The 27,592-nt window shown below is 42.2% G+C and overlaps 1 protein-coding gene across 12 annotated transcripts in view; it reads right to left on the reverse strand.

Annotated features, from left to right (window-relative positions):
• Window positions 1-27,592, reverse strand: part of FOXP1 (forkhead box P1) — a 1,092,253-nt gene that overhangs the window by 496,839 nt on the left and 567,822 nt on the right. The window contains exon 1 of one of the 12 annotated variants that reach the window (XM_068253983.1): window positions 26,341-26,424. The exons of the other annotated variants lie outside the window; for them this stretch is intronic. The gene's annotated coding sequence lies outside the window, so the exon portion shown is untranslated. Of the gene's footprint in view, window positions 1-26,340; window positions 26,425-27,592 lie in introns of those variants that run through there. 12 annotated transcript variants of the gene reach the window in all.

The raw sequence follows: 27,592 nt of genomic DNA on the forward strand, positions 1-27,592 counted from the left end.
CAGAAGCCTTTTTACTGAAACTTGTTAAAACCGGCAGGCGGAAATGTAACTTCACAATAATGCCTTTTATTCACGGGTGTATTGTGCATGTTTTTCGACATGAAAGAGACAATCCTCCACTGTGTTCGTTCCCAGAAAGAAGACATTATGTAAATAGCCATAATTTGACACATTGCTTATCGTGGATTTTACTACGGCTCCCAACCAAACCACAATGCAGATTTAAGCCGATTTTATTAGTGTTTTTTGTTCACAAAAGCAGCTAAAGATGTATTTTCTGGCTTAGCCCATCTATCAGCTCATACAGTATATAAAGTGTACTTCAAATAGCTTAAAATGAGGTCCTGATCTATAATGGAATATGCTTGAGTTATTCATTTTATCGCTTTTTAACGATGAAAGGCCTGTACACACGTGTGACTGATGTCACCCAACGGGGATCAGGGTCTATTGCCTCACACAAAATCACTGGGCCAATTCTGTACAGATGTGGAGTCAGGTATATAGCTAACACACGTTCTGTTGCTATGCAGATAGCTAGACAACTGGTATTGCTTAAAAGGAAATAAATATGGCAGCCTCCATATCCCTCGCATTTCAGTTGTCCTTTATTGCAATGTAGTAAAAAAAAAAAAAAAAAAAAGATCAGCATGGAACAGGTTCAGTCAAACTTTTCCAACCTGTTCAGTCCCATTTTAAATCAGACAACATACCGTAAACCTGACAGAAATAAAAGGCTGAACTTCAGTGCAGCAGCAGATGTAAAGCAAAGTGATCAAATATGTTGAAAATAAATAGTTTTTAGAAATCCACAAAGAGGCACCTTAATCAGAATCAGAATCAGAATCACTTTATTTCGCCAAGTACAGCAAGAGCTGTAATCGGAATTGTTTGTGGTTCACATGGCATAGACAGAGTAAGAGACAGACATACACATGGCATAGACAGAGTGTGAGACAGACGCACAACACGTACAGTAGAAATGCATTGACCAGTTCATATCTCATATCGGCCATTGCCCTGCTGTGCAAATACAGTCCTAGTGACTAGTAATAAGGTGCAGGTAAAGGCCCCGAGTCCATTTTGGGTATCAGACCGTCCATTTGGGTATCAGACCGTCCCGGCAGGCATCGGCGGGCACCGGCTGACCGACCCAGCTGGAGCACGCTGGTGCGCGGGCCAGACAGGGGGAGGTTGGAGTTCAGTAGCCGAACAGCTTGGGGGAAGAAAGTGTTCCTCCGCCTGGTGGTTTTGGATGGTATAGTCCTGTAGCGACGGCCCAGCGGAAGGAGCTTGAAGTAGTGGCTGCCTGGGTGAGAGAGGTCACGGGAAATCATGGTGGCTCTCTTCCTCATCCTAGCGGAGTGGAGGAGATCAAGAGGTGGAAGAGGAGATCTGATAATCTTCTCCGCGTCTGTTATGACTCTCTGTAGTTTGCGTTTGTCGCTGGCCGATGCACCAGTGTACCAGACAATGACTGAGGAGCAGAGGATGGATTCTATGGTGGCAGTATAGAAGCTGGTCAGCAGCTCCCTGGGCATGCCAAATCTCTTCAGTTGGCGCAGGAAGAAAAGCCTCTGCTGGGCTTTCTTCTGAATTCTGGTGGCGTTTTGCCCCCATTTCAGGTCGTTTGTGAGAGTCGTGTCAAGGAACCGAACAGATGTCACAGTAGAGACTTCCGTACCTCCAATGAGGACTGGAGGGAGGGGAGGGGGGTTCCTCCTGAAATCAACCTTAAGCTCAAAACAGTACATTTGGGTGCTGTGCGGAGGATATGGGTGCTGTGCGGAGGATTTGGGTGCTGCCGTAGGATGTAATGGCTATAGCGGCGCTCACTGTAATTTGGGCGTCGGCAACAGAGGGAGCTCAAATTACGTTAAATACTGTGAAATTTGGATGTAATCACAAAATGAAAGATGGGGGTGTGTGAAGAATTTGAGAATAGGGTTTCAGCAGGGCAATATATTAAATATAAGGCAGAGGCAGAAGAACTGTTAGTTCGCGGAGCGGCCATCATTCGTCTTCACCCTGCACCCAAATTCCCTGAACCTTTTTTACATGTCTGCCCTTTAGCTGTGTCTCTATAACAGAGTAGATTTTCAAGTTGTGGGTGACAATCTAGTATGTGTACAGATGTTCCCTGGATTTAAAGGGATCCAAGCAGCTTTTTTCCTGAAGTTTGTCCTGGGTTCTAATAGCTGTAGGAGCTGTCATTCCAACCCTTCCCCCGCCCTTATTTACTCAGGGGAAGCTGTGAATGTAATCAAGTCTGATTTCTTTAATCTGTGTTCTAACAGTTCTAACGCCTAAGCTTTTGTTTGCTCATTGCTACTGCTGATTACAGCAATCCTTATCTGCCTGATCTTTCTGTGGAAGCAGGCCTCAGAAGTAAGGGTACTAAAAGCATGTAACAAACATTTAAATGTAAAAAGAGGTAGAATGCATTTTTAAGTGAGCCACATTGTTAGTGTGCATTTCTAATGTGCTATTGAGATGCCCTGGGGGCTAAAATTGCTGCTCAGTTTACTTTAATACTTGACTGATCTCTATTGTAATTTCCCCTGCAGCTCACAACAGGATACTTTGTGCTCCACCCCATTCTCTTTAGGACAGAATGGGCAACAAAGCAGAGCCAAGCATTGACTGTACAAATAATATTAGTAAACGGTTATCTTAAACTACCATAAACAGTCATTTCAGGCAACAAAACTCTAAAATGTATGTAGCTCCACTGCCTGGTGATTAAGCCTTGATTAGTGATACTCAGAGAAGCCATGCACAGTTCACGCACTTGACGGGAAAACTTGGGAAATCCTGAAAATGAATGTGTACAGTTCAGCCAAGAGATTCATTTGTAAATGGCACACTACCCAACTGCTGCTGTACAATAGCCAAGGCACAGTCTTTACTACCAAAAGCAAACCAGGTGTTTGTTCTCCCCTATTTTAAATATAATTCTAGTTTCACAATTCTCACTAAAGTGGTATTGCAACTAAGTGCACTTGAAATATCTTAAATTGAGTCCCTGATCAATAATGAAAAAAACGACTGTTTATTTTACATCCGTTTTAAGATACAAGTGGATGAACCCCAGTATGCATAGCGTAAGCTGTTACCAACAGTAAAAAAGCTGCCATAAGTGCTGGTCTCTGCTTGAGTAATCTGTCTCAAACTTTCCTAAAAGCTTCTATAGGGTTAAATTGACTCTATACATTCATGATTATCTCTCTTTTCAAGCGCTGATAGCATTGGTAAACACTGTGTATAGTGATATGGCTGGTGCTGCATCATTTCTGCAATCTCAACAGAAGCAATAGATAACATTGAAGGTTGGAGCAGAAGCGAAGTCAGTTATGGAAGTACAGTATATTGAATTATGAATCAGAGGCTCAATTTGGGTTATCTGAAGCCTACAGTGTTATAAGAACTCTATACTATTAAGTCAAAAATTCAAGGATTTTGACAAAGTTTATTACAGCTTCGGACTTGTTTTTCTTTTTTTTTATGCATTAGTAGTGTTAGGCGGCATGAACGTGCATGAAAAAAGGGCGGCAGGAAAAAATGGCCTGGCTGGATAACAAAATAGTGCCGGTGGATAACGAAATCTCAATAACGATAAACATCGTTAAAGAAGCTGGTGAACGATACAGTTTTAAAACAGACGGGAGTCGAGCTTGTAACTAGGCTTCAAACACCCTTTGGCACATCAATTAGCCTGAGGAAGAGGCATAGACCTACGAAACGCGTTGCTAGTGCTCAGATGCATAAAGTTCTTGTGTTTATGAATTTTGTCTTCACTGAGGTAAGCCACCTAAACCTTTTTCTCATTTAATTGATTCTAACTCAGTTTTACCACACCCTGGAGCGCCTCTTCTCCTCCCTTTTGTGCTTGTTCACCCTGCATTGGAGTGGTGTCCCTTGGCCCTGTGGGGCTCTGCCATCAGCAGGACCAATGGTTGTTTTTGTATGAGGAGTGCAACCCCATCCATTTTTGCCTGGATACCTGATAAGTGGTAATGTCCATGTTTCCCTATGGCTCAAGTAGATGATATTATAGGTTAATGGAGTACTGACCCAGAAGCTGTTACAGGGTCATTGCCATTATTAAAATGGAGGACGGAGAATTCCATCTAACATAGTGAACAAACAGGACATGGGAGAGGAGAAAGAGATTGATGAAAAGACTACGTGGGAGGTAAGTATGACGTGTGTATGTTGATTTTGACTTATTTTTCAGTTCAGGTTTGCTTTAAGAATACGACACTTGATTTCCCTTCAGATCCCCTAGCGATGGAATAAGGCGACACAACATTCTTACAGAGGGCCAATCGGAACGGCAGCCATGCATCTCGAAGCTGAAGAGAGTTATGATGTATCTGGGGCCGGCGCTTTGAACTGGCAGAGCACGTAAAATGACAATTTAAGGGGCTTTGTAACCTTGTGCTCACTTGCCACAAATTAGTCTCAAAAGTGCACTCGCAGGAATTAATTTCAACTTTCGCATTAACATTCCATATCACCGCGTAGTATCTCACATTAACAAATTGATTATTATCTGTCGTGCTGCCGCAGACCCGTCATGTATAAAGCTTTCTCCAATGCTTCTCTTTTTTTACCTTCAATTCCTTTTTATTAAGAGATGAAAGCTTTCTTAATTGTTTTACAATGGTGCACATCATTTTTCGGTAGCTTAGCCCTCGGAATTTCTCATACACGCCAGCTGATCATACACAGTCTGCTCATCACACAGAGTTAAAGATGCTCTGAGGAGAGCATCTGATAGATTTCTACTTAAGCATCAAGTTTTTTTCAATGAGGGCTCTACAGCTAAAAATCTTTTACAAAATGAGTTATATTGTTGTGGGTGGAGCTGCTGATGTTGCTCAGCTCATCAGCCTAATGTTCAGACCTCAAGGGGTTGGAATATAGACATACCTTTAGGAGATAGCAGCCAGAAGTGCTGGAAGTCTGTGATGTGGGGGAGTAAAGCAAGCTATAATTCAAGCTAAGGGAGTACCTGTATATCCAAGAGAGGTATCCACGGAGACAGAGGTTCACCATCCATAGCTACCCATACCTGCGCATACTGGATCCTTCGCCATGCCCTGAAATGGGTTGTGATGATCAAAGATAAACAAAGCTCCTGTTCCCACACAGACCTCTACACCCTTATTTCATTGACGTTTTCTCCTATGTTTTCTCCTAGGTGATATCTTCACACCTTATCAATAAAATGCATTTCAAGCCACCAGCAAGCAAGAAAATACTCAGAAAATTTTGACAGTACCTTTTCCTCTACGTTTTGGTACTTTTTAAATTGAAGAGTGCTGAAAGGTTATTTTACATAGATAAAAAAAAAATATTTCCTAGAACTTAGAAGAAAAAGTGAATTGAATAGGGGCCCTAGTATTAGGACTGCTTTACAGTACACCCTTCACTTTCCAACCCATGGTAAGGTTACATGTATGTTACATACACACTTTACATTTTTCCTGGACTGAAATGGTTGTGCTGAAAATCGGGTATTTCCTGCACTCATTGTCTTCCCCTCTGGAAATCCAGGGAGATGGATCCTTGATTGCCTGACTCTTCTTGGTGTTGCAAAAACTTTCTCTGAACTTGCCAAAGTGAGGCATCATTCAGCATTACAGTAAAAACAGCCCCATAAGGAAAAGTTACTATACTCACAGTCAGGGGGTATCCATCTCTTCCTTCTCATAAGCATGGAGAAATTCCCTCTTAATTTACATCTTTGTGTGAGTAAACAGGAATGGAGAGTCGAGTGCCATGCTGTGACAGTTGGGTTTGAGTTTAAAGAAAAAACGTAACCAAGATTTGAACTTCATTCCAATCAGTAGCTGATATCCCCTTTCCCATGAGAAATATATTCCTTTTCTCAAACGGATCATCATGGGGCTCTGTATGGCTGATTTTGTGGTGAAACCCCTCCCACAATGTGATGTCAGCGCCTCACAGCTCTGAGGTCCTGACATCACACTGTGGGAGCCTTTTTGCATTGTGGGAAATAACAGCTGTTTCCAACTGCCAAAAATGCAAGCAGCACCTCCTTCCAGTGACATCACCTGCCAACAGTAAAAATGTCACCATGTGATAAATGTCAGAATGTAAATCAGGGACAGGGAAGATTTTACAATGAACAAACACCGACTTAATCATTTATGTATAATTATTGTAAAAATTAAGCACTTTTTTATTACATTATTTTCTCTGGCGTTTCTCTTTAATAGAGGGGATTACACCACTATATTAACACAAGGTGAAAAAGGATAATAATGGCTGTTAATATAGTCAACATTCTACAGGTGGCCATCATTATTTAAAGTGAGAGGAATATGGTGGCTGCCATATTTACTTCCTTTCATTTTCCTTTCCTTTTAAACAATACCAGTTGCCTGTCAGTCCTGCTGATCTTTCATGCATTATGCTAAAAGTATTAGAGGCAAAGGATCAGCAAGACAGCCAGACAATGTGCATTGTCATGGAAAACATGACCAACGCAGTGGAAAAGACTTTACCAGCGACTTCGTTGAAACAACAAGTCTTTTCGGCACACCGATACCACAAACGACCAACTCATTTAAATACTGAGCAAAAGTATAAACGACAGTATGCACAACATGTCCGCATTCAGAAGAACAATATTGTTCAAATTGTTGTCCAACATTGCAAAATCTGTTGTTTGGCGGACATTTAAAAAGACTTCCTTGAGCATGTGGTAGGTGATACTCCTACACTGTGCCTCTGAGGTACAAATAAGAAAGCGACCACAAGGATCATATGCAAGTTATCTTTTCAAACCTATCATTTTAGCACTTTCTGCTTTGAAGCAGATCCGAGATGAAAAACGAACTAGAACAAGTAACTTATCTATATATCTTATCTAAAGTTTAGATAGTTTACACAGCAAATCTAGCTGCAAACAGCTTCAACAGAATATGATTATTTATTCCTGTGATACAATGAGGGCAGCCATGTTCTGTTTGTCACATTGTCACAGGCTGAGGGCTGGAGATACTATCAGCTTGCCTGTGTATAAATTCAGTCCCCTCTCCTCCTCCCCTCTGCCTCTGAAATCAATGGCTAATAACCTCCTCCTCCTGCCCAGACTGACCTCCCATAAGCCCTTGCTACAGTGCCAAGGCACTGTGAAAAGCTGTGGGCAAAGCTTGTTTAGTTTATAGGGAATTAAGAGTATTACAACAAAACAAAAAAAGTCTTTGGCTTGAGGAATGCCCTATAAACTATATGAAAGGAACACAATTGTGCAATGAGTAAAAGTTTATCTCAAATCCACTTTAAGATCTGTAGCGAGTGGGCGGTAAAGGTCCCAAAGTTTGTTTTTTTTTAATATTGGAACTGGGCTTGAAAAATGAACATTCACAGTTGAGAAATAGTGCTGTAGGCCTACCTCCCATAATATAGGGCAGCTGAATAAGAACTCCATTCCAGCAGGCCTGGGAGAGGAGCTATGTGGTGACATCATCACACTCAGCGTACAACAGGTGTACACCATGCTGACAGAGCACCGCTGTAAAGCAATCCAAGCGATACACTCCGCAATTTGCTATTCAAAGCCACATACTGTATATTAGAGATGACATTAACATCAGGAAAGAAAAATTCAGCTTCCAAATTATATCAATATGTCATAATTGTGACACAAATATTTCTGGAAGATAAACAAGAATATTTCTCCTTAGCTATCCACACGACATGGCGATAAATACACCGCCGTTCCTCCAAGTACACAGCTTCACAGTATAGCAAATTGCTAAATTGTTACAGGAAACGGTATGTCGCCTACTAAATCAGTATAAAAGCAATGCAAAAAGACATTTAGAACTCTCAGCGGATCCTATACAATGGTTATTGCTCACGCAACCCTGACGCTTTAATGATCCCAGTTAATTGACTCTGATTAACCACGGTGTGATTGTTTTCTATATGACATCCACCTATAGATACGCTTGTTTTCCGTCGACGTTTGAAAAGGTAACAAATACCTAATTATACCCGCACCTTTCAGTTCATATTGTTATAATAGCAATATGACTGTTTTGATTTGTACCAGTGTATAATTAATGTCAAGTAATGTATTATTTTGCCTCTTACACTATGCTTTTAACCAAAGTGCTTTTAGAGAGAAAAAAAAAAAAGATGCATAATACTTCGGTGTAAGGATCTATTAACAAGAAAAATATAGATATCTTTTCAACAAAAAAACAGGAATGTTTTAACCCATGCTAATCTCCGCAGGAAGCAAAGGTATCTAATATGGATAATGGCTCGGTTTCTGCTTGATTAAAGCAGGATTCTGATCCTAAAATACTTGGGTGACTTAAAGTGTACCCAAGGTGGATTGGGAAAAAAAGAGATAGCTTTTTACGAAAGAAGAGGGTCCTGCAGAGGCTTGTCACATCCTCCTATTTACCACTGTTACCGTGCATGAACCCTCGGGAACATATTAGAGAGCTTGCCATATATGTTACTGTGGCCACGCTCCTCTGCATGCACAAGTTCTGCCGTACTGTGCCTGCGCCAGTACAGCCCCACCTGCGCAGTAATCCACTCATCCACGAATAGCTCTGTGCTACTGTGCAGGCGTGGCCGGACTCACGAGGGCACAGGACAGCCACACTCTTGCATGAAGAAAACCATGGCCAGGAACTTCCAGATGGTCCCAACCAGCAGCTGTGGGAGTGAGGAGGACACGGGGAGGTTTTCTTCTTTCTTGGTAAGTATCTTTTTTTTGTGTTCCAAAAAACACAAAAAAAAAGAGGGCTCTCAAGGTGTGTAAAAGTAGAGGAAAAGCATCCCTATCCAGGACAGATCTCACCTCATGTAGTGTGGCTGTACTTAGAAAACAGCCAGTAGACACTTGATGGCCACCCAGTAGATGCTTCCGTCCCTCTTAATGGCCAGGGACCAGGCTCATGATCAGGGGTGGAGTTCTGAGGCTTCCCAGGTGGTATCTCAAGGACGGGCAGTGATTTCCGAAGTGGCAGGATCTGCCCTGGATAGGGATTTTAGAGTGCCCTTTGTTTTTTGCATTTTAGTGGATCCAGAGCAGCCCAAACTTTTTCCCCAGCCTGATCGCTCTACTTTGGAGCATATCCAACTCATGTCTTCCTTGGTCTTTTGTGTTCCAGGCCGCCTCAGGTTTCCTTCCAAGTATTAATTCATCTGGCTGTCATGCTGATCTTTTGGCTGGAGAAGTGTGTGGATCAACAACCTACAAAAAGCATGCAGCCACTACAGAAGGGGAGGAGTCAAATCACCTAATCTGCCTACTTATTTTAGTTCAGGAACTATTAGTAGCAAAGGATCAGGATGACTGCACAACATATTTTTTTTAAAGGGATCACATGTAACAGCCTCCTTAGGACTCTCTGTTCAGGTTCCTTTTCAATGCAGTATCTCACTGGCAGCGGAATTCAATTTTCAGCCATATGACTGTTGTCAAGTGAAAGCTGATTGGTTGTTATAGGTTACTGCCATGTACACCTCTTCATTGCTCTTTGTGCCACCTTATAAAACAAGCCATATGCTGTTTTGTCTGGAATTCTCATTAGACGATTAACGAGCAATTAATTCCCGCGGCTCCACTTCTAAAGGTTCCTCGCTTTCCTAATCGCGGTTGCGTAAAGAGGCCCTCCAGCAGACAATTGCCTCCTGCAAAGCTTCTATCCTGTGTCTCTGAGATTTCTGCTGCCTGCAAGGACCCCCCAGGTCAAACAGTCACTGTCTCTCTCGCGCAAAGTGCGCGCAGCAGTGAACGTCTGAAATGGCTCCGTGTGTGAATACAAGTGGAAAATTAAACCTGAAGTAGCTGGGGATGGGACTTAATTTACTGGCATGTACACTATGCAAATGAGATTATCCTCAGCTTAACAGCATCATTTATGTCCATAATAACGGCATCATCATTACAGAGCTCAAATTAAATTACACCGTAATTAGCATATCAAAGTGATTGGTTAAAGTTTTAAACAAATACCCAATTTTGTTAATGAACAGCTGTAATTGTCATGTACACTCCGGAAAAACTCCCTAAACAAATATATGTTTTAGGATGGAGGAGGAAGATGTTTTTTTCTCCCGAGCAGGCGGCTAGTTGGTAGTGTGGATTAACGACTGTAAAGGACTGAAGGAATTTCTGGGGGTCCAACAGACCACTTTGTCTTCTGGTTGTGTAGCCTCTCTCTCTATTTAGATTCTGTGCACTTGCAGCTCCCAGGAGACCCGTCATAATGCCCACGTTGGGTGTAAAAGTTTAAGTGCAAAATGAGGCTGCTCCAGCAAAGCTTAAAGCCAATCTGAATTAAAAACAATCTTATGGAATAAGAAATTGTATCTGTAGCAGCAATAACCCCCAAAGTTCAACTATAAACCCTTGGAGCCAGAGCTTACTGTCATGCTGCCCCTACCCTGTGGAATGCCTTGTCAAACTTAATCAAGACAGAGCCAATCCTGGACGTTTTAATCAAAACTGAAAGCCAACTGTTTTGTCTAACATTTATGATAACATCACTTTTCCCCGTACACATCACTATGTACTGATCTGGGACAAGCTTATGTGCTTTAAAGATGAACTTCAGCCTAAACAAACATACTGTCATTAAGTTTCATTAGTTAAAATAGATAGGTAATATAATCTCTTACCCACCCTGTTTTAAAAGAACAGGCAAAGGTTTGTGATTTCATAAGGGCAGCCATCTTTTTGGTTGAAAGAAGGTGACAGGGAGCATGAGACACAGTTCCAGGTGTCCTGAGTCCTGTTCACCCCTCCCAGTTGCTAGGCAACGTGAACAACAACATAGGAAATCCCATCATGCTTTGCACAGCATCAGGGGAAAAATCCCGGGCAGTTTTCTTTGATGGGGCGGAGCTTAGCTAAAAATGCAGTTAAAAATGAGACTTCTATAAGGAAAACAAAGTTCGTTCTGATGCTGTGAAACTGTTCAAGAAACACCAAGCCTTTTCAGTTCTGCTGAGTAGATTTTTAATCTGGAGGTTCACTTTAAGTTCTACGGGAGAAAATCGCTTTACAAATGTTTTGTTGTTTTTGCAGTCTAAAATTCCTATTTTCTCTATAAGATGTTAAATTTGATCTCTGAAATTTGCACAGCAACCGTTTCAGTGTGACCTATAATATGGTTCATTCAGCTGCTAACAAAAAATAAATAATGAGCATTTAGGCCCGGGACATACTAGACATCAAATATCACTATTAAAAAAGCCAGCCTGTTCGATCGCTAATTTAACACTAAACAAAGAGCAATATCTGGAGCAATTTAAGGGAATGCAATTTTGGACCCTGCATTCCCTGAAAATGCTGCACCACAATTGCAATTTTGACAAATCACAATCGCTCCTGTGGAATCGCTGCCATAGGCTTACATTAGCCTAGTACTTTGGGAAACGATGGCAACTTCATGAAAGTGGAAATCGCTGGTGAGACCGCTGTAGCAGGCCCCAGGCCTGTGCACACATGCTAGATGGATGTCACCTAATGGGGATCGTGAGCTGATCCCTTGGAAGACAACGCTGTGCCGAGGCTGTACAGATGACATGCTTTGTTGCAATTGGGGAAGGTGCAGAGGGCCGACTGAGGGGGCGGGATGAGCATGGAGAACAAAGCTATCGGCTGTTGCTCGGCCAAATTTACCGCCTGGATCACTGGCCGGCCGGGATCACTGGCTGGCCAGCTGTTGGGTACAACTGTACACAAGCAGCATTATCTAAATTTAATCTAACAGGTGCACAGACCTTTACGCTGTGTACACAAGCAAAACTGAGGTGGCCAACAACGACCGCCTCAGCCAATAATCTGGCATCTGTACAGAAGACCCTGACAAATGATCACCGCTTGGCTAGCAATCCACCTGGTGTATCAACTTAGCCGAGTGAGGGCAGATTGCTTTTTTTTCCCGTGCCCCTAGCTCTGCCCATTGTGTGACAACACAAGTGCGCACTCCATCCTCCCTCTGCCTCCCTGCATAGCAACAGAATGTGTCGTCAGCTGTACAGCTGACACGCGTCTGTTTAGTCCAGGCCAGCAATGTTGCCGGAAGGCTCAAATCCCAATCCCCGACATGTGTACAGGCCTTTAGACTTTTCAGCCTTCTTTTGTAATTAGCAGTCTTTACTCAATTTAACACTAATTTGCTTCTTTTTACTGCTCTGGAGAGCTGTTGCTGATGCATAAAGCCTTATACACATGTATGAGGCCATGTCACCAGATAGGGATTGCCAAGAATTCGTGGCCAACGTTGTACAGACACATTGCTACTCTGCAGGCAAGCAATGTATTTTGTTGCTATGTGGAGGGCAGACGGAGTTGCGCACACCGGAGCAAGCAGTGCAAGAGCAATGCCCTCGACAGTGCTTGGCCGAGTAACTCACCAAAAAGGGACCGCTGACTGAGGCATCGAGGGTGGTCAGTCGCTCCTGTACACACACACGATACTCAGCAGAGGCATCCCTGACTGAAAGTCTCAGCCAAGAAACATCTAGCAGGAGTACAAGGCATTAGCCTTTCTGTTCAACTTCTTCATTTGAATAAAGATTCTACGATCTTGACTGTTTGAAAGCAAAATAAAAAAATAACAGGTGAACACAGGTGGAATTCTAAGTAGCCTGAGTATTGGATGTACCCATGTTTCTCTCATTATGTCACATGTCAGTGCAGGTATCCTATACATTTCTCCTCTTATCTTCAGGGCTGTTTTACATTACATGCGATTCCAATTTTGATGCAATTTTAAATGTGATTCCGATTTTTGATGCAATTAAAAAAAGCCCTGCATGCTATGGTTTTTCTGCCTTTTTCTTCTAGTGTTACTAGCATCCAGTGAAAAATGCAGATCGGAAATGCAACTTGCAGTGTAAAAGAAGCCTGAAAGCTTTTTAAGGTGGAATGGGTCACTTGGAACCCATGATTTTATCCAGAACTTGAGGCAGTTCAACTCGCAGCCTAGAACACGAGTGGTGCCATGCTGTCAAGTTTTTCTATTATCTTAGCTTCGGTTTCCCACTCCCCTATAGCAAGTGTGGCAACCATCATTTCCCTTCTCCCCCCACCTTAAATAACAAGAGTGGCCAGTACAGCTTCTGTCCCCTCCACCACTTCAACAAGATATGTGGTCCCCTCTCCTTGCCCAGCCCGTGAAAAACCACTCCATCGTGTGCTACAGGTTTACCTTCCACCTTCCTGGAGGTACAACCTTGGACCCAACCAAGCTGTCACTCAAGACATCAAGTTCCAAGTAGGAGGTTTAAGAACTGTTTTAATTTGTCTGACTGTTTACTTGGCACATGCGTATGAATAAAAGTCCATGCAAGTGCTCCAGGTGACAGACTTTGCTTGTTTGGGCTCCCTGCACACTGGAAATCCGTTTTGCGATTCTGATTCAGTTTCCGATTTTCAATTCCGATTTTTCCTGAATACATTCAACAGAAAAACGTATCAGAAAATGCAGCATGCAGTAATAATTAAAAATCGGAATCGGATGTAAAAACCGATTAAAAAGTGGAATCGTAATCACATGCAGTGTGCAGGGAGCCTTACAGCCTGAGCTGTGATAACAATTTTGACCATAAAAGGTCAAAGGGAAATTCAATACCCTTATAATAAAGCGTGGTTTATTATTGCTGCCTTTTCTCTGCACAGAACATATCTAATTCACAAAAGCAAGATTCTGTGAGAAAACAGAAGATAATGAAAAAGAAAAAAAATAATACAAATTAAATATGGGCAATCCATCTTTATCTAACGTGCTCCTAATGCAACTGAATCTCAATAAAAGGATTGTAAAAATTACGTTTATAAAGCTTGATGTTAAAGTAAACCTGTGAGAATTAAAAATCAAAAAATGGATGCTTACCTCGGGAGAGGGAAGACTCTGGATCCTCCAGAGGCTTCCCACATCCAACTCTGCCAGGCCGTTTCAGCACTGAGACCCCCCAAGCTTGCAGGAGTGTTGTCACATTGTGCTTACAGAGTAGCATGGACCTGCTCAGGCTTTGGCAAAAAAAAGGCTGAGCCCAATCAGATCCGGACTACTGTGCTGGTGGGCTTGCGCATGCTAAGTAGCATGAACCTCGTTGTTTTCTGCAGAAGCCCAATCGAGTCCATACTACAGCATGTACGGGACCTGGTGAGTACAGCACTGGAATGGCCTGGCAGAGCAGGACTGGAGGATCCAGAAGCTTTCCTCTATTGAGATCAGGCCCCTTTGGTGCACATTTTTCCCCACAGGTACAGTAAGTCCTGTTTACTAGCTGAGGAGTGGGACAACATTTAGAAATGTTGAACTGGTAGGCTTATTTAGGCCTCTTTCACACAAGAGGCTGAGCTGCAGACTTAGATGAGCCTCCCCACTGGAACAAATTTGTCAAACTGGAACCAATTCCCGCAGGCAGTTACAACTCTGCCAAACCACTGAAACATACGAAAAAGGGGCTAAACCACAAACACAAACTTGTGCTCGAGTATTTATAGCATGTCAGCTGCACACACTACATGTCACAGCTTGGAGCTCTTCATCTGGTGTGTATCAACCACTAGAGGGCAACGAGGTAAGTGCTTCATCTATGAATGTAGAAAAACCCTTCCCATAAACATCTTATGCTCCCTGCACCCTCTGCTGGCTGGAGGACTTTTTTTTTAGGTTTGTGTATAAAACCAAACCAGCAGTTTGGCCTGCTGGAGAAAAAATTATCAAAACTAAGGGGATTGTAGTTATTTTACTGCCTCACTTTTTTTCCTCTGTAGGAACACAGGACTATTGAATTAATATACAATATAGGTTTGGTGCACTGTGCAATTCAAAACCAAATGTAAGTAGTAAAATGACATGCAAGTTGATATGAAATCAGCTTTAGTGTAATGCAGTTAAATGCAAATAGTGTCAAGGCAGAATCAATACTAAAGATTGTTATATGATGAGGAACATGTATCCACACATAGAACACGCAAAGATTTGTATGCAAAATCAGCATTTATCCTGTTTGTTTTCAGATAACACCTCCCTGATACTAACCACTCAGTATGGCACAATAACACTAACAATTCTCAAAATATCCAGTTCTGCATGTGTGAAAACAGCTACTTTATGTACTAAAACAAGATCAAGCCAATTAACACCCATCTAATCATTTAATACAAAAAAAATACATAGCAGAAGTAGTGCTGACTAGTTTAGGACTGCCCTGCACAGCTCAAAGCTCCGTCATGCTGGTTGTGTGGTGGCTTCCCCTCCTCCCACTCATCACTATGCTGGGATGCATCAACACTGTCTAGTTCAAGCTGTCAATGCTATAGGCATATATAGGAGAGAAGACCAATTTTGGGGGGAAATTAATGCATAGGCTTCTTAGCTTACTACACAGGACTTGTGAAAATACTGAGGCATGACATAAGCCCACAAATTCATGACAAGTCGTCAGTAGGCTGATTAAACTTTAGGATGTACTGGCTGGAATCCATCAATATCTCAAAGGATTTCTGTTTCAGGAGGAACCATATGGAATAAAAATGAAAGAGGTCATCACCAAGCTGCCGCTTGGTCTTCAATTGTTCCAAGCTGAACATCTGCACCAGACCAGGCCAAAAGCTTGGGGCTAAATTTGCAAGCATGGATACTGGTATGAGGCAAGGCTACAGTCATGCCTCGTTTCCACCCAAGGGGACTATCGTACTCTCTGTCTCTCTCTGATCACTCCTTCTTTCACTTCTCTTCACCTGCACTTTCCAAGACATGTGTGGGGCATCTGTAAACTGCTGCAGGGTAGTAGAGTGCCGCACAGGTTGTGGCAGCTCCGCCTGACATAGCACTCAGACGGACCTCTGTATCCAATGTAATGTAAGGTGTAAGTGTAATGTATATAATGACTACTCTATGTATTTCTACTGTATGTTATTGTACCATTGCCGACCCAGTATGTGCCATAAATAATACTGGGTACAACCCCTGTAGTACTTGGCGAAATAAATGATTCTGAATTAGTGCAGAATGCTGCTGCCAGATTGCTAACAAACCAGCCTCGCCACTGTCACATTACACCGATCCTTCGCTCACTGCACTGGCTACCAGTAGAATGGAGAATACTCTTCAAGATTGGACTGCTGACATTCAAATCCCTGCAAAATCTGGGCCCTGGATACATGAAGGACTTACTGAAGCTGCACCACACCTCTCACAACCTCAGATCAGCAAGTTCTATAAACTTGGTCACTCCCAGAGTGCACCTCAAAAAATCTGGAGATAGAGCCTTCTGTCATGCTGCCCCTACTCTTTGGAACACCCTGCCACACCCAGTAAAAACAGCACCATCCCTGGAGCTATTCAAATCCAGACTGAAAAGCCACCTGTTTAGCCTGGCATTTCCGGACTGTACCATGATGGTCTGAGCCATGCTTATGCGCGTTGAGTCCTACGGGAGAAAAGCGCTTTACAAATGTTATTTGTTGTTGTTGTTGTTGATTCTGATTCTAAGAGATTCTGATTCTGATAATGTTTTTACAAACAGCCAGTCAGAGACTTACCGAAATCGGTTAACCCTCTGCACACTCATGCAAAAACGTACTGCAGACCAGCCACCCAGTAACCACTACTACAGTGGGATGCGAAAGTTTGGGCAACCTTATTAATCGTCATGAATTTCCTGTATAAATCGTTGGTTGTTATGATAAAAAATGTCAATTAAATATATCTTATAGGAGACACACACAGTGATATTTGAGAAGTGAAATTAAGTTTATTGGATTTACAGAAAGTGTGTAATAATTGTTTAGACAAAATTAGGCAGGTGCATAAATTTGGGCATCACAAAAAAAAAGCAATATTTAGTAGATCCTCCTTTTGCAGAAATGACAGCCTCTAAATGCTTCCTGTAGGTTCCAATGAGAGTCTGTATTCTGGTTGAAGGTATTTTGGACCATTCCTCTTTACAAAACATCTCTAGTTCATTCAGGTTTGATTGGCTTCAGAGTATGGTCAGCTCTCTTTACCTCACACCACAGATTTTCAATTATATTCAGGTCTGGAGGCTGAGATGGCCATTCCAGAACATTGTACCTGTTCCTCTGCATGAATGCCTTAGTGGATTTTGAGCCGTGTTTAGGGTTGTTGTCTTGTTGAAAGATCCAGCCCCGGAGCAGCTTCAGCTTTGTCACTGATTCCTGGACATTGGTCTCCAGAATCTGCTAATACTGAGTGGAATCCATGCGTCCCTCAACTTTGACAAGATTCACAGTCCCTGCACTGGCCACACAGCCCCATAGCATGATGGAACCACCACCATATTTTATGTAGCAGGTGTTTTTCTTGGAATGCTGTGTTCTTTTTCCTCCATGCATAACGCCCCTTGTTATGCCCAAATAACTAAATTTTAGTTTCATCAGTCCAAAGCACCTTATACCAAAATGAAGCTGGCATGTCCAAATGTGCTTCAGCATACCTCAAGCAGCTCTGTTTGTGGTGTGGGCGGAGAAAAGACTTCCTCTGCATCACTCTCACATACAGCATCTCCTTGTGTAAAGTGCGCCAAATGGTCGATCGATGCACAGTGACTCCATCCGCAGCAAGATGATGTTGTAGGTCTTTGGTGCTGGTCTGTGGGTTGACTCTGACTGTTCTCACCACTCGTCGTTTCTGTCCATCCGAGATTTTTCTTGGTCTGCTACTTCGAGCCTTATCTGAACTGAGCCTGTGGTCCTCCATTTCCTCAATATGTTCCTACCTGTAGAAAGAGACAGCTAAAATCTATGAGACAGCTTTCTGTATCCTTCCCTTAAACCATGATGGTGAACAATCTTTGTTTTCAGGTCATTTGAGAGTTGTTTTGAGACCCCTATGTTGCTACTCTTCAGATGAAATTAAAAGAGGAGGGAAACGTACAATTGACCCCCTTAAATACACTTTCTCATAATTGGATTCACCTGTGTATGTAGGGCAGGGGTCACTGAGCTTACCAAGCCAATTTGAGTTCCAATAATTAGTTCTAAAGGTTTTTAAATCAATAAAATGCCCAAATGTATGCACCTGCCTAATTTTATTTAAACAATTATTGCATACTTTCTGTAAATCCAATAAACTTCATTTCACGTCTCAAATATATATAGGAGTGAATACCCATTTTGAGGGAAAATTTCACATAAGTCCTCCCTCTAACCATGCCTAACTTTAACCAATTCCTCCCATCCCAAGATGCCTAACGCTAACCAACCCCCAAACAATGCCTAACCTAATCCCCCCCACGTAATCCTCACTGCACAATGACTGGTCCCAACAAACCCACCCCCAACCGATGCCTTACCCTAACTGCCCCCCCACCACAATCCCCTCCAGTATCCACACAGGTCCGTTACTAAATAGCCGCCCCGGAGGTTCGAGTGCCACCATAGACACCCATAGTGGCTACAAGTGGAAATGTGTAGCCTCAAGCTCCCAAATCTCAAGGCTGGCTGGAGTGTGATGGTAGGAGTAAATTCTGTCCACTCTATGCTCAACCCCTTAAGTATTGGAAACAATTGAGCCTATTGGTAGAAGGAACTGAAAGAAAGCTCAAACTTTAGAAAACAAAAAACTCAAATAGAGTCTCTAAAATCATTGCCCATTTTCTGTACAGATGTGTGTATCCACATAAGAACCTTCGAGGCAGTTTTGCTTTCTGCACCACCAATACACTCTAACCCACCAATTTCAAAATTGAAAGAAGAAAAATAGGATGTTTGGTTTGAAGGTATTTGGGTGAAATCCCAAACCATTTACACATCAGACTCCTTGCATAAGACAAGTAGAGTGCATTTACAAGTACTACATAACATAGCCTCAACATACTTGCTTGCCCCATTACAACAAGTAGCCATGTGAACTGTGCTATGTTTTAAGAAGGAGTTTGATCTGCTGCTGTGGACTGTAGTCACTGTAGCCCCCCCCCCCCCCCCCCCCCACTCTTGAGTGCTGCAGTATTACTCTCCCCATGAATACATTTCTTGGCAGATCAGAGAAGGCACCTCAGGTTCAGCCTGCTTCACAAAAGTAATATGTAAAAACATTCAGATGAGATCTAAGTTAAAAACGGTTATTCATTCAACCTGCCCGACTCAGAGGCCAAACAAGCAGCACACAAGGTCATACAAAAGTGTCATGAGTGCAGTAGTTTGGAGACAAATTCAGTATCTAACAAATCAATTTTAATAATAAATAGACTACTAGATTTCAGCTGTCCATATTATGAACCCCAGGTGAGAGTAATAAGGAGGCTGCCATATTTATTTCCTTTTAAACAATACTAGTTGCCTAGCAGCCCTGTTGATCTATTTGGCTGCAGTAGTGTCTGAATTACACCAGAAACAAGAATGCGGCTAATCTTGTCAGATATGACAATATTGTCCGAAACACCTGATCTGCTGCATGTTTGTTTGGGGTCTATGGCTGAAAGTATTAGAGGCAGAGGATCAGCAGGATGCCAGGTAACCAGTATCGCTTAGGGCCTGTTTCCACTACGCGCAGATTGGATGCAGAAAAACTGACTCCAATGAATGTCTATGGGCCTGTTTCCACTAAACACATTTTTTCTGATGCAGATTTTCCCATAGGCATTCATTGGAGTTAGTTTTTCTGCATCCTCTCTGCACCCAATCTGCGTGTAGTGGAAACTGGCCCTTAACCTCCTTGGCGGTAATCCCGAGCTGAGCTCGGGGTATGCCGCCGGAGGTCGCCGCTCAGGCCCTGCTGGGCCGATTTGGATTCTGAAAAAAGCAGCACACGCAGCCGGCACTTTGCCAGCCGCGTGTGCTGCCCGATCGCTGCCGCTCCGCGGCGATCCGCCGCGTGCAGCGGCGAAAGAGGGTCCCCCCAGCCGCCCGAGCCCAGTGCAGCCGGAACAAACAGTTCCGGCCGGCGCTAGGGGCTGGATCGGGCGGCTCTGACGTCAGGACGTCGACTGACGTCCATGACGTCACTCCGCTCGTCGCCATGGCGACGAGGAAAGCGAAACAAGATAGGCCGCTCATTGCGGCCTATCTTGTTACTTTCGATTGCCGGAGGCGATCGAAAGTACGCTTCCGGAGCGCCCTCTAGTGGGCTTTCATGCAGCCAACTTTCAGTTGGCTGCATGAAATATTTTTTTTTTAATTTAAAAAAAACCCTCCCGCAGCCTCCCTGGCGATTTTAATAGAACGCCAGGGAGGTTAAAGGGAACCTTAACTGAGAAGGATATGGATCTTTCATTTTAAACAATGCCAGTTGCCTGGCAGTCCTGTTGATCTCTGTGGCTGCAGTAGTGGCTGAATCACACACCTGAAACATGCATGCAGCTAATCCAGTCTGACTTCAGTCAGAGCACCTGATCTGCATGCTTGTTGAGGGGCTGTGGCTAAAAGTATTAGAGACACAGGATCAGCAGGAGAGTCAGGCAACTGGTATTATTTTAAAAGGAAAAATCCATCTCCTTCTCAGTTTAGGTTCCCTTTAAAAGCATATAAATATGGCAGCCTCCATATCATCTCACCTCAGGTTCACTTTAAAAGCAAACACCATTCCACTCATGTACCTGGAGTTACACTTTAACTCTACCACTATTTTAAATTATATTTTATTATTGGAATAAATGTAATTTTTTATAGTAAAATAAAATCAAATAACAAAACATGTATCTTAACAACGCACTTTGTCATTAAAGCACTATTGTTATTGAAATGAAAAAAAATAATGAAAAACAACAACAATTGCAGGAAGTGAAAGCATTTTGTACCTTTATAATGAATCATAGAAAATATTTTTCTACGATGAAATGATTGTCCCAAAGAAAAATAATTTATTATGGAGAAAGAAAAAAAATGGAATGTTAAAAAATTTAGAGATGGCAGCTTTGTATTTTATGCATGGAGGAATCCATTAAAGAACGGGCTCTGAAGTAGTATGTAAATCACACGCCTTTCAAGGTAGCACTAGGGCAAATTCACTCCGTCAACTAATGATGAAGCTCATTATATGCAGGGAGTATTCGTAATGAGGAAACAGCCACCCGCCATTCCATGTTCCAACATAAATCCATCTAATATGTGAATATATCTATGTCTAATTAAAGACTACACATTCCATATCCCCCCTTTATTAGCCAACACGCACAGGAAAAAAAAGATGTTCAAAGGAGCTGAATGTGCCAGGAACATATATTTAAAGGGGTAAAGTCTTTGATTGCTTGGGCTATAATTAAATTATTAAAATATGGATTCCATTTTTAAACCTGTCCAGGCATTGTTAGCCTGTCAGGGCAAAACAACACAAACACTACAAAAAAATAATATGAAAGTGTTTTGAATTATTTTGCAGGAGTAATGAAGGAGTGCAAAATAATCTGTCAACAATAGGATGATCAGTATATAATAATATGAAATGTTGCACTTCAATATACATAGCATTATTACTGTATATGTGCCCACACACACTGTAGGCCTGATTTATTAATGCTGTAATAAGTAATGGCTGGCGATATGGGTAAAGTACCATCTGTGATGCACAAAATAAAATGGCAGCATGCATCCTCATGATCAGATTATCGACTATGTTCTGACCATTACTATAGATTACCCAGGCAACGGTTGCAACGGTGATGGTCAGCAAGAAGCATTCAATGCTGCTTTTTAAAATTTGACAAGAAAGTTCATAAAACACAACCTTAAAAATACTACAATAATGTATAAACACTTTATTAATGTTCTATATAAAAACACATACCAGTAGCCCCTTAAAGGGGACCTGTACTGAGTAAAATGATTGAAAATAAACACATGAGGTAACTTCAAATGAACATTACATAGTTACCTTGCCATCAGTTCCTCACAGAAGCTCACCATTTTCTTCTGACAATGATCCCTTCCAGTTCTGACAACATTTTGTCAGAACTGAAATATACCAGTTGCTGTCAGTTATATATCAATTGCTGTCAGTTACAGCTGAGGGGAGAACTGATGTGTCCACGTTTCGCTATGGCTCAAGTGGGTGATACTACAGTTTAACAGTGTGCTGACCAGAAAGCTGTTATGGGGTAAGGGCCATTTTCAAAATGGAGGACGGAGAAATCCATTGATCACAGTGGACAAACAGGACGCAGGAAAGGAGAAAGATTGATGAGTAGACTACACAGGAGGTAAGTATGACTTGTGTATGTTTATTTTGACTTTTAATTTTCAATTCAGGTTTTCTTTAAACAGTGATGCTAGCTAAGGGCTAGGAAAAACCTGTAAGCATGAACTCTCTCCTGACCCTGCCTAACCCACATGGTTTCTAACATTGGAGATACCTCGGTGTGGGGGTTGGAAAACCCTCCCCTTCTCTCACAAAACACTATTGTCCAAATAAACAACCAGCTCTTCCTCACCTCATGGCCTCCAAAAGGGGGTGGGAGTAGTAGAGTGGGTGGCACAAGGTGATATCTGGCCTTCCTATTAACCTTTTTGCAGCCAAATAAAGTAAACTTTATTTGGCTGCAGGGTCAAATTGTTCCTGCTGCTGGGGAAGTATCCCTTATCCAGCCTGGAAAAAAAAATTAGAATCCAAGCCTTGCAGCATATTCTGATGCACCTAGTTTTAAAATAGCTTATTAAAATACAGTAACATAATTGAAGCCTATTTTCCAAAACTTAACTTTATTTTCTTCATATAAACTCTTTTGTAATTCTTCTGAAATATCTGGCATAACTTTAAAAGCCATTGATATGCCAACCTAACTTAACAGATCTATATATCCAGGGACTGGCATATTTAAAGCGGACTCAAACCATTTCAAAATATTTATTTGCACCACTCTGACACATACAAAGATAAATAAACACTCCTTCAAGCCTATGAGCATTTTAGCGCATGCTTTTCAGCTAACTAGGGTTATACAGGTGGCAGCCATTACTTCTGAGCTTAGTAGGAGGTTTCAGATCATGGGTGTGTTTGTCATCAGCTACCCTCCCTCACAGGGGCGTGTGAAATCTCACACAAGCTGAGATCGCCTTCCCTGTGACATCATCAGTAGCAGCCTGTGTTTTGTTTTTATTTTTTATTTCCTCCACCAGTCTGCCGGATTCTGTCCCGGCAAAATGAAAGGAAGGGAGGGGCTCCTCCAATAAATGTAAAATATTGTATATTTGTCATAATGCAGCTGAAAAAAGTCTGCTATTTATTATTATAATTTAGAAAATAGATTTTATTTCTGAAAACTTGTATTTTTAATTTGGGTCCACTTTAAGTTTCTCACAAACACTTCCATTGGACCAGGACAATGGAAATCCACAGTGACATAATTGAATACTGATCTCCAATACACCACCAGTCTAAGCCAATGGAATGCCTCTGAAATTCGCATGTGGACTCATTGGTTGTAATGAATAAGGCAAAAGAAAACAGTGGGCTGCTGGTTCTTAAATCAAGAAAGAAATTACAGATGAGGAAAAGAAGAAAACAGAAGACAAGAAGATAAACATTTAGATATAGATTACAGCACTGGATTTTAAAATCATTTATTTAAAATCAGGTAAGTTTGGGAAATGTTATAATTATTTGAGTATTTATTTCACATTTTATCCCTGGCAGAATAGGCAAAGGGTCAGAAAATTAAAATCCAGTTAGCACCCTAAGCTCCCCATTCAATTAGCTCCACCTCCTCTTTGAGAACATTGGGCAAGAGAAGTGCTCCTTATCACTGGTATAAAATTACTTTGTGAACAGGAAGGATTTTCTGCTCTCCCCTCATATGAAGCCCATTATCCTAATGCTGAAAATCATACAGTTTAAAGAAGAACTTTAACCAAGGATTGCACTTCATTCCAATCAGTAGCTGATACCCCCTTTCCCATGATAAATCTATACCTTTTCTCAATTAGATCATCAGGGGGTTCTGTATGGCTGATATTGTGTTGAAACCCCTCCCACAGTGTCATGTCGTGACCAAGGTCCTGACAGTTTGCTGTCTTTGAGCCTCATTGCATTGTGGGAAATAGCAGCGGTTTCCAACTACCAAGCAAGCTGCATCTCCCTCTGTGCATAGAACTCTCAGTAACGAACATTCCATACAGATCACCTGGCAGCACTAAATAGGTCACCAACAGTGATACATTTCAGAATGTAAATCAGAGAGAGGAGGATTTTACAATGGGAAACCCCTAACTAAATAGTCTCTGAATTACCATTATAAAAAATAAGTAATTTTATTCATTATATTATTTTCACTACACTTCGTCTCTAAAGAGTCCCCATGCTCACTTCTCTTGCTTTTCCAAAATTCCAACTTTCATGTAAATGGCTCGCTGAACATGCAAAGTGATGTTTGGTGATATCTAGAAAAAAAGTGCACCAATCCCTATTCATTGCAGTGCTGCCAGTCGCGGCTACGAGTGTACAGTGTGTCATAGTGTCCCCCTCCGTTCCACAGACTCATAGCCGCTTCAGCTTTGTTGCATCTGAGCACACTTCCGAAAGCTAATTCTAAAAATCCACTATGAATACAAATAAAAAGAATAATATCTACAAATTCATATTGCACGCCCAGTACAGATAGGATCATACACAGATGGGAGTGTGGCCAAGAAGAAGGAAAGCCCTCCCCCCAGCAGCAGCAGCAGTAGTAGGCTTGAGGAGGCACTGGGAAGTCTCTGGACCACCCAGAGACTTCCCACTACAAGGTTTGCTTTAGAACAAACCAGAAGCGGAAAATACACTTATAGGATAATGTATTGTATGAGTAGTACAGCTAAAAAAAAGAACATTAGTAGCAAAGAAAAGAGGCTCATATTGTTTTCCAGTACAGGAAGAGTTTAAAAATGTCAGTTATCTATGCAAAAGAGCTTCTCTGAGCTCTACCGTCCACTGGGTTGAATACAGTCCTGTTTCCTGAAGCACTTATACAGCCAAGAAACAGCGAAAGACAGCTTGAGATAAGGTTGTACTGCAGGAAAGTTCAAAGTGTCATTATTTCTGCTTTGTTTTATAGCTTAAAGACAGAGTGTGGTTTGTAAACTGCAAATATGACAGAATGATGCAATGTAAAAAAAAACAACAACAACTATATAACTGAAAATAATATTGTGAGACTCTTTCCTTTGCTACTAATGTTCTATTAATTATCCGTACTACACATGCAATTCATTATATCATAAGTTGTTGTTTTTTTTTGCTTCAGTTTTGCTTTAAGTCTCCTGCATAGGCAAAGTAATAGAAAACTGCAAGAAACATCCCTGGCAACTGAACTCTGTAGCACTGCTGTCAAGTGGTCAGACGCACATGTCAGAGTGAACACCAGCAAGTGCTGTGGCCCAATTAGCAACATGAAAGGCTGCAAAGCAGTGTACAGGCTGTAGCCAGAGCCAGATGAAATGCCTTGGAAGTGATCACATGTTCATGATCAGAGTTAGAGGAAATAGCGGAAAGGGATAGTGAAAGTATGTTGCAGACTGAAGTGCTCAGTGACAGGCGTTCTGAAGGGGAAGAAAGGAGAAGTAAAAAGGAAAGTGAGGAGAAGAGAGAGGAAGCAAGTCTCAGTTTACACAGATGCTCCTACACAGGCTTATAACGCCACATATTTACACCCGCTCGTGTGAGATCTGCATTCATTCTCGTACGCCAGTATGCACAAGAGAGCATCACATGTGAGTACCGTCAGGTACATGTGGAATACAGAGCTGAGATACTTGTGCAAACACAGTGTAACGTTCCCACTGCACATGCAGCACTAAAATGCCCATGTGCTTTTCAAGTCACTTTAAAAAATGTCCATGCAAAGGTGACCAACGAGATGAAGGAGAGGAAGAGAGAGGGAACAGAGACTGAGAAAAGGGGAGGAGAAAGAGGTAGGTGGAATGAAAAAGAGAGAGGGGTGGGGGGGGGGAGAGAGAGTTGGGGAGTAGAGGGTGACAGTGGGTGAGGACCAAAAGAAAGAACTGGGGAGAGGGAAGATAGAAAATCGAGGAAGAAGGTAAGAGAAAGAATAAAAAAGGAAAGAGAAAGACAAGAGAGAGAGAAAGAGAGAGAGAGAGAGAGAGAGAGAGAGAAGAGAGAGAGAGAGAGAGAAGAGAGAGAGAGAGACACAAGAGAGAGAGACAAGAGAGAAAGAGAGCAGAATGCAGAAAGGGAAAGAAAAATAGAGAAAAGCGGTTTCTCAAGTTTGCTGAAAAATCAAATGACTAACAACCTCTGTGAGTTCATTCCAAGTCAGCCGGTTTCTTTTTCCCAAACTCTTTCAGGAGTCCAGTAGCTGTGAGAATTCCCTATGGGCACAAACTCCCCCCAGCTGTCCATTAGATCACACAGTTTAAGGACCTACCTTTATGTTTTATTGTGTTCTCGCTCTCCCCCAAGGGTGTCAGGCACAGAGCGATAGTCCAGGCTCTAGTGCTGCTTTTGGAACACATGCAGAAAGGAAGGGTGAGCCAATAGCACCAGCAGACAAGAATTACACAGCGGCCAGACATGTAAAGAAAACTCTGCCTGCTGACAAAGGCTATCACACACTATTTACTGCACTGTTTACACTAGAATAAGTAACCCTCCCTAATCAGCACATACAAGTGTGTGTGTGCTGGGGAGGGGGTATGTACGTGTGACATTCAGGGGTTTGGCGAGGGCAGAGAAAGATCACCTCTCGGCCAGTGGAAGATTTTATTTGTTTATTTATACTTTTGGATCCTGTGATTTTTTTTTCCACACGCTCTCAATTTATCAAATCAATCTTCCCAGGAAGAGTTTTAAAGCTTAAAGAGCTACTCCCGGAATATTTTCTAGCTTAGCTTTTTGCAGGATAAGTATGGATTAGAGCATCAGTTGGATTCCTTGTGCTTTTGATGCCCCCGTTTGGTGTATTTTTTTTTTTTTTACATTGTCAGCAGACAGCTTTAGACACAGAAGAAATACAGTATATGGTTAAGGGCTCTGCCTCTGACACAGGAGACCAGGGTTCGAATCTCGGCTCTGCCTGTTCAGTAATCCAGCACCTATTCAGTAGGAGAACTTTGGCAAGTCTCCCTAACACTGCTACTGCCTATAGAGCGCGCCCTAGTGGCTGCTGCTCTGGCGCTTTGAGTCTGCCAGGAGAAAAGCGCGATATAAATGTTATTTGTCTTGTCTTGTCTTCTTTGCCTGCCAGAGGATGTCCCATTCTTTGTAGCCATTTCAGTAATTCAGGCGGCTATAGATAGACCAGCCAGCCAGAATCATTATTATTGTGTATTTACTGTATATAGTGCTGACATTGTTCGCACTTCTGTAGTATACAGAAAAGTCCCTCAGAGGAGCTCACGATATCAGTCACAGTCAGTCAGTCTTTTGTCCCTGGTGTAGTCTAAGGCTGCTTTCAAAGTGGGACGTTACAGACGCACGTTAGAGCAGCCTAAAATGCAGCCCAACGCACAGTAATGAAAAATCAATGGGCTGTTCACAGTGCCCACGTTGCGTTACATTGTAAGGCTGGACGTTAAGTGAAAGTACTGCATGCAGTACGTTACACACGGCTAAGCCGCGTTAGACTGTTTGCACATGCTCAGTAATGTTGGAGGAGGAGGGGAGAGTCCGCTATTGCG

Source organism: Hyperolius riggenbachi, chromosome 9, assembly GCF_040937935.1.
Source record: "Hyperolius riggenbachi isolate aHypRig1 chromosome 9, aHypRig1.pri, whole genome shotgun sequence".
Taxonomy (NCBI): domain Eukaryota; kingdom Metazoa; phylum Chordata; class Amphibia; order Anura; family Hyperoliidae; genus Hyperolius; species Hyperolius riggenbachi.